The sequence below is a fragment of the Herpailurus yagouaroundi genome, unplaced genomic scaffold (genome assembly GCF_014898765.1).
Source record: "Herpailurus yagouaroundi ecotype Mexico unplaced genomic scaffold, PumYag 164, whole genome shotgun sequence".
In the NCBI taxonomy this organism is placed as follows: domain Eukaryota; kingdom Metazoa; phylum Chordata; class Mammalia; order Carnivora; family Felidae; genus Herpailurus; species Herpailurus yagouaroundi.
The window spans coordinates 45310746-45327821 of record NW_024412405.1 but is presented as its reverse complement, the minus strand read 5'-3'; the positions used below and the strand labels follow the sequence as shown (position 1 = coordinate 45327821).

At 34.7% G+C, this 17076-nt stretch overlaps 1 pseudogene; it reads right to left on the bottom strand.

Annotated features, from left to right (window-relative positions):
• Positions 1-11267: 11267 nt before the first annotated feature.
• On the bottom strand, positions 11268-11986 carry LOC121037908 (transmembrane protein 147-like; annotated as a pseudogene).
• Positions 11987-17076: the final 5090 nt, after the last annotated feature.

Sequence of the window (17076 nt, the reverse complement as noted above, 5' to 3'; positions counted from 1 at the left end):
TACAGTCCAACTTCTTTGCATAATATATAAAGACTTTTATGAATTGTTCCTGGCCCTTTCTTCATCTCTCACTATCCTCCCTTCATGTAGGTAAAATATTCAACTAAATACTGTGCAGTTGCCAGAATAAGTTAAATTTCTTTGCTTCCTCACCCATGTCTATTCATTTCTCTCATTCCCTTTCTTCCACCTAACTTCTAGTCTCCATTTTTGACAATGGATCCCTCTCCCTTTTGTATGCTCCTAAAGCCTCCTGCTGCTGGAGAATGTACAATGGCTTGATTCCTTTTCCCTGTCCTCCAACAGACAATAGAGGCTAGGAAGGGAAAACATAGTTTTGATACACGTTTGGAGCCCAGTAAATATTTGCTGTATTAGTAATGAGTCTGGGTTATGGTTAACACTTTCTCACACAGAAATTTGTCTTTCAGAGTTACTGAAGCTTTTTAGTTCTGAAGAAAAATCTAGTACAGAATCCTATTCTGGGTAAGTTTATAAGGTTTCTGTTTGCTTCTGCACAAATAGGAAAGAAAGTGTGACATAATACTTTTTTCAAGATCCATTTCTTGTAGAAATATCAAATGCCTTACTGTTCATGTGACAACAACTCAATTTAGCACTATCTGAATCGCTGCTGAGCAGAGCCAAGCTTCAAAGCCAGTCGACGTATAAAAATGTTGACATATCAACTTCTTATGAATTCACATAGAGTGAGGAAAATGGATTGCTTGGAAAAATTACAAATGCCTGAGAGTCCAGTGGATTCTGTTTTAATGAGTTAATATCTATAAGCATACTACAAAAGAAGTTTTTGTAACGGCTTCATAGAATTGGGATTGTGTTATAAAATCGCTAACTAGCAGTGGCAAAGCCACTTCCGTTAGATTATTGGCCTCTTTTAAGATAAAAATGATTTTGTTTCATAATTTTCTGATCAGTGTTTAAAATTCATCTTTTACATTTGATTTTTATGTTGTGAATAAAACTTTTACATACTCATTTTATATATATGCAGATATCTGTAAAACTGCATATACAAGGTACTGCTTGCATTATAAACATTAACTTGAACAATTAACATGAAATATTTTAGTGGATATCCTGATAATTTAATGTAAAATATGCATGCTGCAAAAGAAGCTGACAAAGGAATAACCTGTAAATTGTCAGGAACAAATCTTTAGCCATTCATCAAGTTGAAAGCTAATCAAGAAAGTACACAGTTTAATACCTGTGTCATTTGGGACACAATTTAGCAGTAAGAGATGGAAAATATAACCAGTAGTAACTTAAAAATATAGATGTAATATCCCTCCTCCCATAAGAAATTCAAAAGAAGCTGAATGTTCAAATTAGTTCTCTAGGTCAACTAAGTTAGAATCAGATTTCCTTTGCCTTGCCTTTGTAATAACATCATCACTTCAGTCTGCAGGCAACACATTCATCTTAAGGATCAGAATAAAGTGATAAACATAGAGCCCTGGCAATCTGCTTCTTTAACCGAAAAAGTGAAGTTTTCCAGAGGATCCTCAGAAGTTCGGAAGTATCTCATTGACCATAATTGTTTCTCAGGCCACAACTGGCTGCCAAGGAGATGGGAAAGGATATTTTCATATCCAAGCCTATTTAGAAAAGGCAGACAAGACAGAGAGAAAGAACACAGAATGATAGTGTATTCATTATTGTATGATTCAGTGATTGCAGATTATATGTCTTGCTTAACACCTCACTTCCAAAAAGACAATATATATATATATATATATATATATGTATATATATATAATTTGTGTGTGTATACATATACATATATATGTATATATGTATATGTATGTGTGTGTGTGTGTATATATATGTATATATACACACACACACACACACATATGCATACATATGCATGCAGGGTTGGGGACAAGAACATCATTTAATTATTTAACACTGTCTATTGTGTACTTTTTTTTTCCATAAAAACTCAGGTTTCATGTCCTTTTTGAACAATCATAGTAGATGTCTCTCACCTTTTAGCACCATTGCACTACTTTGGCTCAATTTATTTGGTCACTCAGAGTGATAGAACATATGAAAATATCTTGGTAAATTAAAGAGAGACAGATGGGGACTATTGATCATATGAGGAACATGGAGAGGCAGCACATGTTTATGACTTGCCAGGAAACCACTCAATTGGGGAAACAGGATGAGTAGCAGGTATATGATCCCTACCCCCTGAGCTATTGCACTCTGGGGTGGCTCCCACAAATCTGGAAGGGCTTGATATCAGATTCCAGGAGCTGAGGAGGTGTGGAATTTTTTTTGAAATATAATTACTATACAGCGTTACATTGGTTTCAGGTATACAACATAATGATTCAATAATTCTTCATATTATTCAGTGCTCACGGAAAGTGTAGTCACCATCACTGAATATTATTACAGTATTTACCATACTCTTTATGCTGTACTTTTCATCCCATCACTGACTTATTTTATAGCTGTAAGTTTGTATCTCTTCATCTTCTATGTCTATTTCACTCATCCCTCCTCCCCTCCCCTCACAACCTGTATTTTTTGTTGTTTTGTTTTTGTTTGTTTTTAGACTCCATATGTAAGAGAAATCGTACGATATTTGTCTTTCTTTTATTTCTTTTACTTAGCAAAGTATTCTCTGTGTCCATTCACCATGTGTCAAATGGCAAAATTTCATCTTTTTATGGCTGAATAATATATGCCACATACTCTTGATCCATCCTCCTATCAGTGGACACTTAGGTAGCTTCCATATTTTGGCTATTGTAAACAATGCTTTAATAAACAAAGGGGTGTATATATCCTTTCAAATTAGTATTTTCATATTCTTTGGGTAAATCTCCAGTAGAATTACTGAATCATATGGTATTTCTATTTTTTTTTTATTGTTTTGAATTACAGTGTGAGCAGGGGAATGGCAAAGGAAGAGACAGAGGGAAAGAATCTCAAGCAGGCTCTACCTTCAGCACAGAGCCCCACATGGGGCTTGATCCCAGGACCCTGGGATCATGACCTGAGCCTAAATCAAAAGTCAGATGCTAAACCAACTGAGCCACCCAGGCATCCCTAATTTTTAAATTTTTGATGACCCTCCATTGTGTTTTCCACAATGACTGTGCTAATTTATATTCCCACTAATAGTGCACAAGGGTTCCTTTTTTTCATGTCCTCACCAACACTTGGTATTTCTTGTCTTTTTGATGATAGCCATTCTATTTCATGTGGTTTTGTGAGGTAGTATCTCATTGTGGTTTTGATTTGCATTTCCCTAATGATTATTGATGCTAAGCATCTTTTCATATGTCTTTTGGCCATCTTGATGTCGTCTTTGAAAAAATGTCTATTCAGGTCCTCTGCCTATTTTTTAATCAGTTTTCTTTATGTTTGTATTGTGTAAAGTTCTTTACATGTTTTGGTTATTAACCTTTATTGGATATATAATTTGCAAATATTTTTAAGTATCTTTTCCAATTCACTAGGTTCCCTTTTCATTTTGTTAATGGTTTTTTGTGCTGTGCAAAAGATTTTTATTTCAGCATAGCTCCAAAAGTTTATTTCTGCTTTTCCCTTGCCTTAGGAGACATATCTAGAAAAATGTTGCTAAGGCCAATGTCCAATAAATTATTTATTAAATTTTTAAAGTTTATTTATTTTTGAGAGAGTGTGTGTGTACCCATGGGAGCAGGGACGGGTAAGAGAAAGAGGGAGAGAGAGAATCCCCAGCAGGCTCTGAACTGTCAGCACAGAACATGACATGGGCTTGATCTCATGGACTATGATATCTTGACCTGAGCAAAGTCAAGAGTTGGACACTTAACAGACTGAGGCACCCCAATGTCCAAGAAATTATTGCCTGTATTTTCTTCTAGAGGTTTTATAGTCTCAGGTCTTAAATTTATATCTTTAATCTACTCTGAGTTCATTTTTGTGTGTGAAAGAAGGTGGTCCACTTTCATTGTTTTGCGTGTAGCTCCAGTTCCATTTATTGGAAAGACTGTGGTTTTTTATTTGCTGTTGTTGTTGCCTTTTTACCCATTTTTTATTTTTGCCTCCCTTGTCCTAGATTAATTGACCATATATGCATGCATTTATTTCTGCAGTCTCCATCCTGTTCCATTGATCTATGTGTCTGTTTTTGTGCCAGTACCATGGTGTTTTGATTCCTATAGCTTTTTAGTATATTTTGAAATCTGAGTTGTGATACCTCCAGCTTTGTTCTGTTTTCTCAAGATTGCTTTGAATATTTTTTGAGTCTTTTGGTTCCACACAAATTTTAGGATTATTTGTTCTAGTTTTGTTAAAACTACTATTGGTATTTCAATAGGGATTGCATTGAATCTGTAGATTTCTTTGGTTTCAATAATATTCTTCCATGAGCATGGAATATTTTTCCATTTGTTTGTGTCACTTTTAATTTCTTTCATCAGTATTTTATAGTGTTCAGGTCTTTGACCCTCTTATTCCTAAGTAATTTCTTCCTTTTCCTTTTCCTTTTATCATAAATGGGATTGTTTTATTTCTCTTTTTTGCTACTTCATTATGACTATATAGACATGCAACAGATTTATGCATGTAACTTTTACGTACTGTGACTTTACTGAATTAATTTATCTGTTCTAGTAGATTTCTAGTGGAGTCTTTGGAGTTTTCTATATCATAGTACCATGTACCCTGCAAATAGTTAAAATATTAACTGTGGGGTTTTTATAAATGGGCTTTATTTTGTTGAAGTTTGTTCCCTCTAAACCTATTTTGTTGAGAGTTTTTATCATGAATGAATGTACTTTGTTGAATGATTTCTCTGCAGTCTTGAGATGATCATATGTTTTTTTATCCTCTCTCTTGTTCATGAAATGTATCACATTTATTGATTTGTGAATATTGAACCACCTTGCATACCTAAAATCCTACTTGATTGTGGTGAATGATTTTTTAATGTTTTACGGAATTCATTTTGCAAATATCTTGGTGAGGATTTTTGTATCTATGTTCTTCAGTTATTGGCCAGTATTTTTTTTTAATTTCTTTGTTTTTTAGAGTGTCTTTTTCTGTTTTAGTTATTAGGGTAATGTTGGCCTTACAGAATTAGTTTGGAAGTTTTCCTTCCTCTTCTATGTTTCAGAATAGTTGAGAATAGGTATATTCTCTTATTTAAATATTTGGTAGAATTCACCTATGAAGCCATTTTCTCCTGAACTTCTGTTTGTTAATTTTTTTTTCTTTTTCTTTTTCTTTTTTTTTAATATTTCAAGTTCTTTACTATTGATCAGTCTATTCAAACTTTCTATTTGTTCCTGATTCAGTATTGGAAGTTTGGTTGTTTCTAGGAATTTATCAATTTCTTCTAGACTGTCCAATTTGTTGGCATATAATGTTCCATAATATCCTGTTAAAATTATTTGTTTTTCTGTGGTATCAGTTATTTCTTCTCCATTTATGACTTTATTCATCTGAGTTCACCTCATGCATCTGAGTCCTTGACTCTGCTTTGGTATGAATTGCTATAATTTAATTCACTGCCAGCTTAGTTATTTTGGTAGGTGGTAGCATTCAGCTCCCCACCCCACCCCTGCTTTTTATAGCATGATGTAGGGCCTGAAATACAAGCACTTTTGGATAGCTATAGGATATAGTAAGCCAGTGAAAGACTCATCACATCAACAATCATTGCTGGGGAAGCAAAGATCTCTTCATGATGCTGGGATTCGAGTTTTGGAGTTGGCTAGGGTACCAGTTGTCTAAGTATTGGGCAGGAATTTGTTTCAATGGAGTGTTAGAGGAGGCCAGCCTGTGAGAGTATAGACTTCAGGGGATCAGTCAATTCTAGAGGAAGCAGTTAAACAATGTAAATATCATTTGAAATGTTACCCTAAAAAACATTTTAACTGATCTTAAATATATATCCTAATTACATATCCTGGTAACATTGTAAGTCTTTGTGTTAGGGTTGCTTGAGATTTTATATTCTCCAAAAAAGTTTTCTAAATATATTGCAAAAATGCATAAAAGTTGTATTTCTGGTTCCTGTAAAAACTGGCAGTTTGTATAAAGATGGTTGTATGATGGAGAAATGAAAAAAAAAACTCCTATACTGTACTGACAAAGCTTAAAAGAGAAAATAACATTTTCTGATACACTTAATTTAAAATTAAAGCCTTTCACTCTAGAAATAAATACGCTTTCAATTTTATTATGAATTTTATATCACTACCAAGGGAGAATAAGTTACAAAATGATATTATCACCATCTACAATTACTGAACTTTGATTTTAAAAAATATTATTAAAACAATTCCTATCCTATAACTTAAATAGTTCTTAATGTTTGTGTCATTCTTAATATAATCTACAACAATTACACCTTGAACTTTTAACAAAATCTATATATAATTAAATCTATTTTTACATATACATTTCAAGCAGCACTATATTTCAGTGACATTCCCTGAAGGAACATAATTTTTAGTACCTTAGCATAAATCAAAACTGCCATAGAAGCAGCACTGGTCATTACCTCAAATATTTAATAAATCCAGGAAGAAAGAAAGGATGTGACTAAAATGTTGAGTTCAAGGGGGAATGGCCATTTTTAAAAATATATGCTTTTTTTTTTAAACAGTGAGTATCTTATTATAGTATCTTATTAACCCTTAATGTCCTACCATGAAATGCTAGACATACTTAGAATCAGAGTCAATATTTATGGGCCTGAACATTTTTATCTCTATAGAAAATATGCAGACAAGTCATAAAATAGCAGTTTCTTTGTTTAGCAACCTCCTGTCCACATGAGCAGGGAGTTCACAGGCTAGACTCCTGTCACCCCAGGACAATGAGTCAGGACGTCAAGCCAATAGGCTTGGTGCCCACTGTCCTGAAAGAACAGTAGCCATGAATCCACCAAGTTCCCATCTCTGCTGTTATGAAAGAAGAATTAATCCTATTTCTTTCAAAAGTCATGCCCTCCATCTTCTCTTTGGATTCTATTTTTTATCTTCTTTCTGGAAAATTTATCTTAACAATCATATTCATCTTTCTTATGCATTGTATCAGTCTCTGTACATTGTCGGTCTCATTAACCTACAGAAATGCTCACATCTCTTCAATTTTAGGGGAAAAATCAAACTACACCCCCAAACACATGATTACAAGTTCTGCTCTGGAGTTGTCTCATTCTCACTTTAGCTTAATAACCATACTTTTTGCAAGTTCCATAGAAGTTCAGTCTCCATTTCCTCTGCTCCAAGGATGCACAGACTTCCTTAAGTAGATCAAATGCACTATGGCTTCCTCACATCACAGGATTTTTTGTCCTAATTTTCCCTCTGAAATGCTTCCAGTTGCACACTGTCCACTGGCACTTAACCCAGTCAAATGCCATTCATTCTTTAGATATCAACTCAAGCATCACTTTCTCAGAAACTTTTTAAACAATTTGTAATATACCCTCATCTAATTGTATTTTTGTTTTTGTTTTTTTTTTCACTCTGGAATCACCATTTCATCAGTGTGCTATTTTGATCATTCACTGTCTTCTTTCCTAATAGCAGGAAGATCCATCAGAACAAAGGGCTGTTTCCGTTTCTATGTATCTGGAATCTTCAGTGCTAAACATAATTGGCACACAGTAGGCCCTCAAATATTACTGAATAAGTAGTTTCAGGTTCGAGTCAGTGAGTCAGAGATGATTAATTTGGTTAATTTATGCAAATCTGGCATTCTTCCAAGGACGTATCAACAAAATTTGAAGATTGCACACTAGGAAGTTTTAAAGCAGTCTTGCAAATGCGAGAGAGATTATTAATCTCAAACCAAACATCTTCACTGCACTTTGGGGAATGATAAAACACACCAAAAAAGAAAAACCTCTTAAAATTTCAGTGGAATAGCATGCATTTTTAATGCATGGGTTTTGTTCATCTTTGAAAGTAGAAATACACTATGTATTAGATTTCTGGAAACTTAATTTGCACACTACTATAATATGCAGGATTTTATGTAAAGTAACCTGGAAGAGGTAATGGAATATAAATCCTGAAGAGCATACTATGAGTCACTGAAATTACATCTAACTTTTCAATGAAAAGATTTTTACCAAATCCATGGCAGTGTCATAATTGTTACTGACATTTTTATATTTTTTTCCTAATTCATATTGCACAGAAATCTGTAATCTGGAACATTGTAAAAATGGCTCAAAATTGTAGTCCTACAAACAGAATTTTACCTAAAAGGCATGTTTTTACAAGGAGTATATTTTTATTCTGAAAAAAAAAAACCCGATATCCAAATTTAAAGGGAAAACTTAAAATTAGTTGCTATTGTTTGTTCTAAATTGTAAATAAAAATATATAACTATATATATGTGCATATATATGTATGTATGAAATCAAATGGTATAATTTTATATTAAAAGACCCTCTATTTAAAAAAATAGAGATACATTCAAAAGATTTAAATTCACAAAAGCCTTGAGAATGGACACTAAATCTATCAGTACAACATACCCAGTGCTTTGATGGCCAGTGCTTAACAGACTCTGAAATGTCACTGAATTGATAGGTTTTATATATCCATTCTGTATTTGAGCAATTTCTCCCAACTTCATTTGCCATCCTGCTTCTTTTTGTTGATAATCAGGATATCTTCTGGTAAAACATACTTTCTTTGGGGACTAATCAAAACCCTGACTAAGTGAGGGTGCCAGAGACTGATAAGCATGTGATGCTTCGTTCTCATTGCTAACCCTGCAGAAAGAGACAATATAGAGGAGGCAAATGAGAGGATACTGAACCTTAAATGAGCTATTTCAAGCTATTGTTTTCCAACAGACCCTTCAGAGCACATCTTGTTATAATATTCCTGATGAGATATTCCAGCTTATTAGACAGCCAACTGTTATAGCAGTAATGTGGCCTCATTTAACAATATTAAACCCAAATGGCTATCAATGTTCAGAGCTCCTCTTTGTCACAGTAATAACCTTTATTTCACATTCCCATATTTTCTCATTGGCAATAGCCTGAAGAATTAATTTGGAGTTTCTCTGATAACATACAAAGTTGAATATCTTCCTTGTACCCACTGAGATATAGAGGAGGAATACAGTATTGTGAGAACAGAGAATGAGTCAAATCTCTTACTTGACTCAAAGATGAATTACCCACTATCAAATAATTATTTCCGATTGTGGAATATTGTGACTAAATTCATTCTGGTACTAATTATGAGGTTAAAAAACACCTTTTCTTAAAAATAACGTGAAATTTTTGATTTCAACTAGATGTTTTTAGCAAATACTTGGAGCACATTAAGTTAGAACCTAAAATAAATATGCAAGTTAAATTAAAACAAAAAATAAAAGTAAAATAAGTGATATAAAAATGTGGTAGTCAAATGTCCAAATCAAATGTCCAAATATAGCAATCTGCTTTTTTCTGTCAAGGAAAACCATAAATTCTAAATATATCTGTATTAAATACATTATAATTCAAGATGACTACTTAAATTATTTTATGAGGTAGAAAACACATGAGTGGTCAAGAGGGGTAGAGAAAGAAAGGGACAGAATCTTAAGCAGGCTCCACACTCTGCACAGAGTCAGAGGCGGGGCTCGATCCTCCAGCCCTGGGATCAGCAAGGTTAGATGCTCAACCAACTGAGCCACCCAGGTGCCTTCAAGACAACTTTTTTTTTTAAGCCATCTTTGTGCTTGAGAAGTGCAATGTGAAATTATTGCCACCAGTATTACACAGTTAAATATTCATTAAACCAACATTACTGTTTGGCATCATTTGATAAATATATGGAAACAATTCTAAGTTCTCCTCACTGACGACATAACAATAGTCACAAAATGTTGAAGCACGTTCTGCCCTAAAGCTGACATTGATGATACTGAGCTACGGCATCCATTTCCTCTTGGATCAGGTTTGCAGGTTTTGTCTCAGTTACAGATGACAACAGCAGACTGCCTGTATGATGTGACAGTGATGGTTAAATGCCAAAATCCATTTTAGATCATTTATATGTTTTCACATGTAAGCCTCACTTAATTTTTTTAAGGAAATTATTAAGATCCACATTATACAGTTTTCCCAAGTTCATCAAAGCTGATTGCTTGGTTCTAACCCCCATCAGCTGATTTCAAGAAGCATTTCCCCTATTATATAATATGCAGCCAAAATAACTATAACAGTAACTCTTATTTCCCTCTAATCCCTACATGTACCCATTTATGTCAAGTTGTCTTATTAATCAATAATTAATGAATTTGCTTTTTTTTTTAAATTTTTTTCAACGTTTATTTATTTTTGGGACAGAGAGAGACAGAGCATGAACGGGGGAGGGGCAGAGAGAGAGGGAGATACAGAATCGGAAACAGGCTCCAGGCTCTGAGCCCTCAGCCCAGAGCCCCACGCGGGGCTCGAACTCACGGACCGCGAGATCGTGACCTGGCTGAAGTCGGACGCTCAACCGACTACGCCACCCAGGCGCCCCTTTAATGAATTTGCTTTAAAAGTCACAAAGATGATGACATCTAGACAAAATATATTGACCTATTCGACTGAGTCCAGCAGGCAGCCAATTCTTTAGCTTTTTTCTCTCAAATAGAAAACAATTCTAGGGAGAGCCCAGCCAGGCCCAGTTATATGTATATAAAAGTAGATTATGAATAAATAATATGTTTATTTTTATAATTTTTTTATTTTTTAAATGTTTATTTTTGAGAAAGAGACAGAGTGAACGAGGGGGAGGGGCAGAGAGAGAGGGAGACACAGAATCCGAAGCAGGCTTTGAGCTGTCAGCATAGAGCCCGACATGGTGCTTGAACACACGAACTGTGAGATCATGACCTGAGCCGAAGTTGGATGGTTAACCAGCTGAGCCACCCAGGTGCCCATATTTTTATAATTTTTTATTTTGAGAGAGAGAAGGAGAGAGAGAATCCCAAGTAGGCTCTGCACTGTCAGCACAGAGACTCATGCGGGGCTCAAACCCATGCATCAAACTGTGAGATCATGACCTGCTCCAAAATCAGGAGTCTGAAGCTTAACAGGCTGAGTCACCCAGACACCCTTATATTTATAATTTAGTAAACAAAGTGATTATTGCATTGCAGTATTTTCACAGATAGTAGACTCTCACATGAGATAGATAGATATAGATATAGATATAGATATAGATATAGATATAGATATAGATATAGATATATCTTTATTTTTTAACTTTCCAAATACTATTTATTTCACTGAAACCTGGAGCCAGGGCAAGGGTGTGTGAATGTCTGGTAAACCACACCTATGCCTGTTGACAACAGTAACCTCGAAGACCAGTGTGCTGAGGGCTAGCAGCCCTTTTACTGCTGCTCCAGATAGCAGTGCTGTCCAGCTGTCCAGGGAACAGAGGTGGACAAAGGTCTCCATTACAAAGCCCTTATAGACACTAAGGAACATCTGTAGAAGCACTGCTCACAGAAAACTGTGGTATAGGTCATAGCGTGTTATCATCCAGACCTGGGCAGATGCGATGATGTAGTGGGCCAAACTGATTTTGGAGTCAGTGTTCATATGGATATATTTCCAGCCAAACTCAAAGCCCGGGGCTCCAACCCAGAAGGGAGCACAGTGGGACATAAAGAGCTTGGAGATGGTCTAGCCTGGGGCAGCAACCATGATCTTGTATTCCCCCTTGCCTGCATTCTGTGACATCTCAAGGTTTAGTTCTATCAGGTCTGTCACATCCACACTGGCCTTGGTCAATTCCCCAATAAAGTCATAGATGCCACCTTCCTAGGTGGGAACAAAACGTAGCCAGGAACACCATCTTGCAAAGCTGCATGAGGAGGTGGGTGACCCCAGGCTGCACACACTTTCAGGAGGTGTTGTACTCGGACAGCCTGCTGTACTTGTAAGTGAGGAAGTAGGGGAAGTAGGCCAGGGTGAAGCAGTTCCTGAACTGAACAGGGCCATGATGCTGGCCACCTGGGCCCAGCCAAGTAGAGGTCTCTGGCTCTGTTGGCCTGTGGCCCTGGGCCCGAGCCCACCTGCATCCCAGGCAACCCACCTGGTCTTCTTCAGGTGAGTCACTTAATGTACACTGTTCCAGAAGCCAGGCATTCTTACTCCTACCTACATGAGAGTCCAGACACAGTCTGCATGAATATTTAATCAAATCATTGCTGATTTAAAAAAAAAATTGTTATAATCATGTGCTTCTTTAAGAGAAGATGAACAATAACAATGTATGCAAAAGTGAATTTCGACAAATATAATAAAACATTTTAAAGTTATATAGAATTTTAATTTGAAAGAGGTTATAAGAGTAAATAGTACCATAATTTTTCAAGCTGATTGGAAATCAGAACTCTTAAGAATAATTAAAATTTGGGGGTGCCTAGGTGGCTCAGTTAGTGAAGTGTCCAACTTGGGCTGAGGTCATGATCTCCCAGTTCTGTGAGTTTGAGACCCATGGGGGTCTGTGCGGAGAGTGCAGAGCTCAGAGCCTGCTTAGATTCCTGTGTCTGCCCCTCACCCACTCACATTCTGTCTCTCTCTGAAAAATAAACTTAAAAAAATTTAAAGAATCGTTTAAAAATCCGGAGCGCAGTCCAGGAATTACATTTTTAAAAATTGTTCTGATCATTTTTTAATATATAACTGGTCCCCTTGAATAGCATTTGGAAACCTCTGAAGTTTCAGTGTCTAAGTTTATATGTAGCAAAATAACTTTCTGTTATTATGTATAAAGTATCAAATATTTTTGACTATTCAAAGTTGTTTTTAAAATTACACAAAATCTGTCTAGATTTTAACAGGGATTATATAGAATCACTTTAATCTGTTATATTTTATTGAATTTATCTTCTCTTTTGCAATATATACCACACTATCCCTAAGTAAATCTTAAAAAGTAAAATCAATGAATTGAATTTTAGAAAAAAAATCTAATACTATAATTACAAACATTTTTGGAAAGATTAAGAAGAAGCAAATAATTTTGTGTGAAAGGGTGTGGCTGTATTTAATTTAGTGTTAGATATCTAAAATAATAATTAACAGATTTTTTAAATGAAAAATTCCACTATGTTCATGTATCTAAAAGTTTATAGCGCATAGGAGTTTCATTAATGTGTGAGTAAAACAATAAGTGACTGGATAAAGTATAAAAATTCATGGATTAATGTGATTACCCGTCATCAAGGAAAATGCTAGAGGTGATGATGTACGTTTTTTTAAAATCATTCCAGAAATGGTAATTAGAAGATTTGGTAATGAGTTCTTTTTGCCAAATGCACATATTTTGTGTTACTCTTAGTTAGGAATTGAAAATTGAACAGTTATGAATGATAAGAAATCTTATCCAAATGGCAAATTATCCCATGTGCAATAAGTTGTTAAGCATCTTTATAAACATTTTAATGTTCTCATGGCGGCCTCTGATAAATAATTATCTTTAAAAGAAACCATAACAAATTCAATTTTCTTCCATTTCTCATTGTATATTGCCTGTTTTATCAGATATTAATATCATGACCTATATAATCATTTTAAAAAATAGATCTTTGATTTTTTGTTTAACTTCCTATTGTCTAATATTTGAATTGAACAAACATCAAGCATATCTTATGCTTTACACTGTGACAGATTGTGGGGAAACTATGGACTCTAAGGCAATTCTTTTAGAGACTCATGGGTGTTAATAAAATAATGTTACACTGAACCCAAAGTTAAGAATTATTTTTTTAGTAAAAGTTACTGGTTCTCATTAGCTAGAGCTGATTCTAATGCCAAGAATTATACTGACCTCTCATCTAAGCTGAAACAGTGCTATTAATCCCTAGATTAGTGACAGTGCCTTAATATGATTAACTGTCTAATTAGTTTAGGGACTAGCCACTTTCACCGTTGCAATGTTTTTCTCTAACACTCTCTCCGGTTTTCACCGGCATGGGCATCACAGAAAGCATTGCCTGTCTTCAATAAAGTAACTGTGAAATAAACATTTGAACCAGAAAGCTTTCTATTGACCCAGAGATATAAGATTAATCCTCCACAGAATAACGTATTTAGAGCCGACCAGAATGTAATGTTGTCGAAAAGAAGAGAGTGAAGACATCAACACAAAACAAACTTTATTTGCCTTCAGCTATGGATTCATACATATGAAAAACAGAGACAATTTTTTCATGGAATATGTTCCAGGTTTTTTATATACCAAGTAAAATATTAAAAACAGCCCTGTTTTATAGCATCCCTAGACAATTATGTGTCTCATATAAAGATGATTATTTTATCACAGAATTTAAAAGAAACACATTTGTTTGTTAATTTACAGATATTTGCACAAGATAAAAAATAGACCTCTTTAGTCAGTTTTCAGCTTTCAAAATAGAAGATATTTCTGTTTCCTTTACTACATAATTCTTTCAGTACTGAATTGGTTATGTAAAACATTCACCTGTATATCCATTAAGTAAAAAACATATGCGTTATTGCCCCAATAGCTCAGAATTGAGACCGGAGTAGCAATTTTAGTCTCTGAAGGAATTTGAAAGCACATGTGATTCCCTTTATTCCCATATAAAGCAATTCATAATACCTCACTGATAGATTTAATTGTTCATGCTTATCAATTTTTTTTTGATTCAGTGACCTTCCATTTTTGAATCTGAAGGACTTTGTGTTCTAAAAAAGAAAGTTGGAAAGTGAAAACATACAACAAAAGTTGTCATTCTCTACAAGCATTAAGTGAACCTTTTTCTTTCTGAAACAAATGTAACAACATGTATTTCTTCATGCAGCTGCCAAACTGAACCATGATGTGGCCAATTCATTCTTTTCAGCTGTCTTCATGATGGATCCACAGGCTTTGTCGTTTCTAAGCTGGCATTTTTTTTTTTTACCTACTAAAGTTGGACATTCCGGGTAACTCATATAAAATCTTCCTGTTTACTGACCTAGTTAAATGACATGCTTCCCTTTGTAGAAACAAATGATAATCCCTCTTCCACACACAGAAACACATACCTTAACAAACCTGTCAATCAGTAGGGCTCAAGGATTCTAAACTGTCTTTTATACTTAACTAGAAAAAGGCAATAACACAAATAAAAGATTCTTTGTTTTTTTAGACATTGGACATCTTGTCAATTCAAGTACTGTCAAGAATTAAGAAGATAAATCACCTGATTTAAAAGTACAAAAACAAAAGTTAAAAACATAAGAGACCAAAGAGGTATAAGCAGTAGATGTTAACATTTACGTAGACGATCGGAGTGGTAGTTTTGCATGCCTTGTAAGCAAGCATTTGGTTGCATATTTGTTAAGGGGAAGTTTACTGTCAACACCTAAATTCTACAACTTCATCCTCTTTTTAAAAGCTAGCATCACTGTTCTCATTCTGATGCTGAATGCATTGAAAGGCCAGGCCTCATCAGTTCCAACGAGTGCTCTGTGGCTTATACCCTATACACTGAGCACAAAACATCACTGCACTTAAACTGTCCCCTTACATTGCTTCCAAATGATCTGCTTTCCATTTATTCATGAATGAAAAGTTGCCATTCTTTGTTTTACTACATGTTATTATCACAAAATAGTTCAGGTTTTTTTCCCGTTTCTCTATTTGTCCTTTATACTTGAGCTGTCTTCCATGGATTTAAAACATTCAAAACTACACTTATAGCAGTTTTATGGAACTAATCTTTGTTATGATTAGGAACATAAAGATTAGGAACTAATTTTTATGTTATGACAAAAACAAGTACTATGGACAATGTTGTAGCTATCTAAGGTTACGTGCACTATTCACTTCTACGTGAGTAAATATTATGATAAAAGGCATTAAATGTTTATTAAATAAGTGGATGTTTTTTATTTCATCTGACTTTGAATTCTAAATTGCTATTGAGTAATGAATCTTAATCATCAAAACAGTAATTCACAACAGCTTACTTTATATTTAGTAACACAGGATTTTTTTAAAAAACTGTTAACATTTTATTTATTTTTGAGAGAGAGAGAGTGCAGGGAAGGGCAGAGAGAGAGGGGGACAAAGGATCTGAAGAAGGCTCCATGGTGACAGCAGCAAGCCCAATGCGGGGCTTGAATTCCTGAACAGCGAAATCATTACCTGGGCCGAATTTGGACACTCAACCAACTGAGCCACCCAAGCACCCCAACGCAGGATTTCTAATGATAGGTTCCTGCACTCTACGTCTATGTGGACAGTAGCAGTGACTGATATTTGGGGCCATTTAACACAACAAAATGTACATGAACTAGAAATGGCAGAGAAGACTGGCTTGGGGGTATTTCAGTGGCTACCAAACATTCAGAAGTATATGACCCAGATGCTGATTTTCTGAGGGTATTTTACCTGCCTTGTGAATGTTATATTTCATTTGTAGTTTTTTACTGTTTTAGCCATCATATGAGATCACCAGTTTCATAATGATAGTTTGGTATTCTAATTGTGTATTTTCTATATTGTCAGTATTTTAGTAAGTGCATATTGGGTCCACAGTAGGAAGATCATAGATATGCACCCAACATGAAAATTCCAGAAGCCTTGCCAAGAAGTGTGTGCACGTGTGTATGTGTGTGTGTATAGCTGTTTCCCAAGGAAACATGTCATACAGACTAAGCATCTTAGAGTTTGGGCATTTACTTTTAGAATATTAAAATTCATAGAAAGCCTAAGTCATTGCTATGTAGACGTGGATTTATATGGTTTGATAATTCAAATTGGACTTGTTTTTGAAGTAAATTTTCTCTGCTAATAATGCAATTCCCTACGTAGGACACTTCAAGTATATTCCATAAAGTACAGTAACACTAAACATTAGTTTTTTTAATGGACAGTTATGTCTCTAAAAATGTCTATAGTATTGTCAACTTGGAAAAACAAAGCTGTGTAAATTAAAAGATGATAAAATATGGTTCATGTTTTATTTATATCATCAATCTTCTATAGAGTAGGATACCATATAATTGTCTTTTATGAGTTACTTTGTTTTCTTACAAAATATTTTGTCAAAAGTATTTAGAT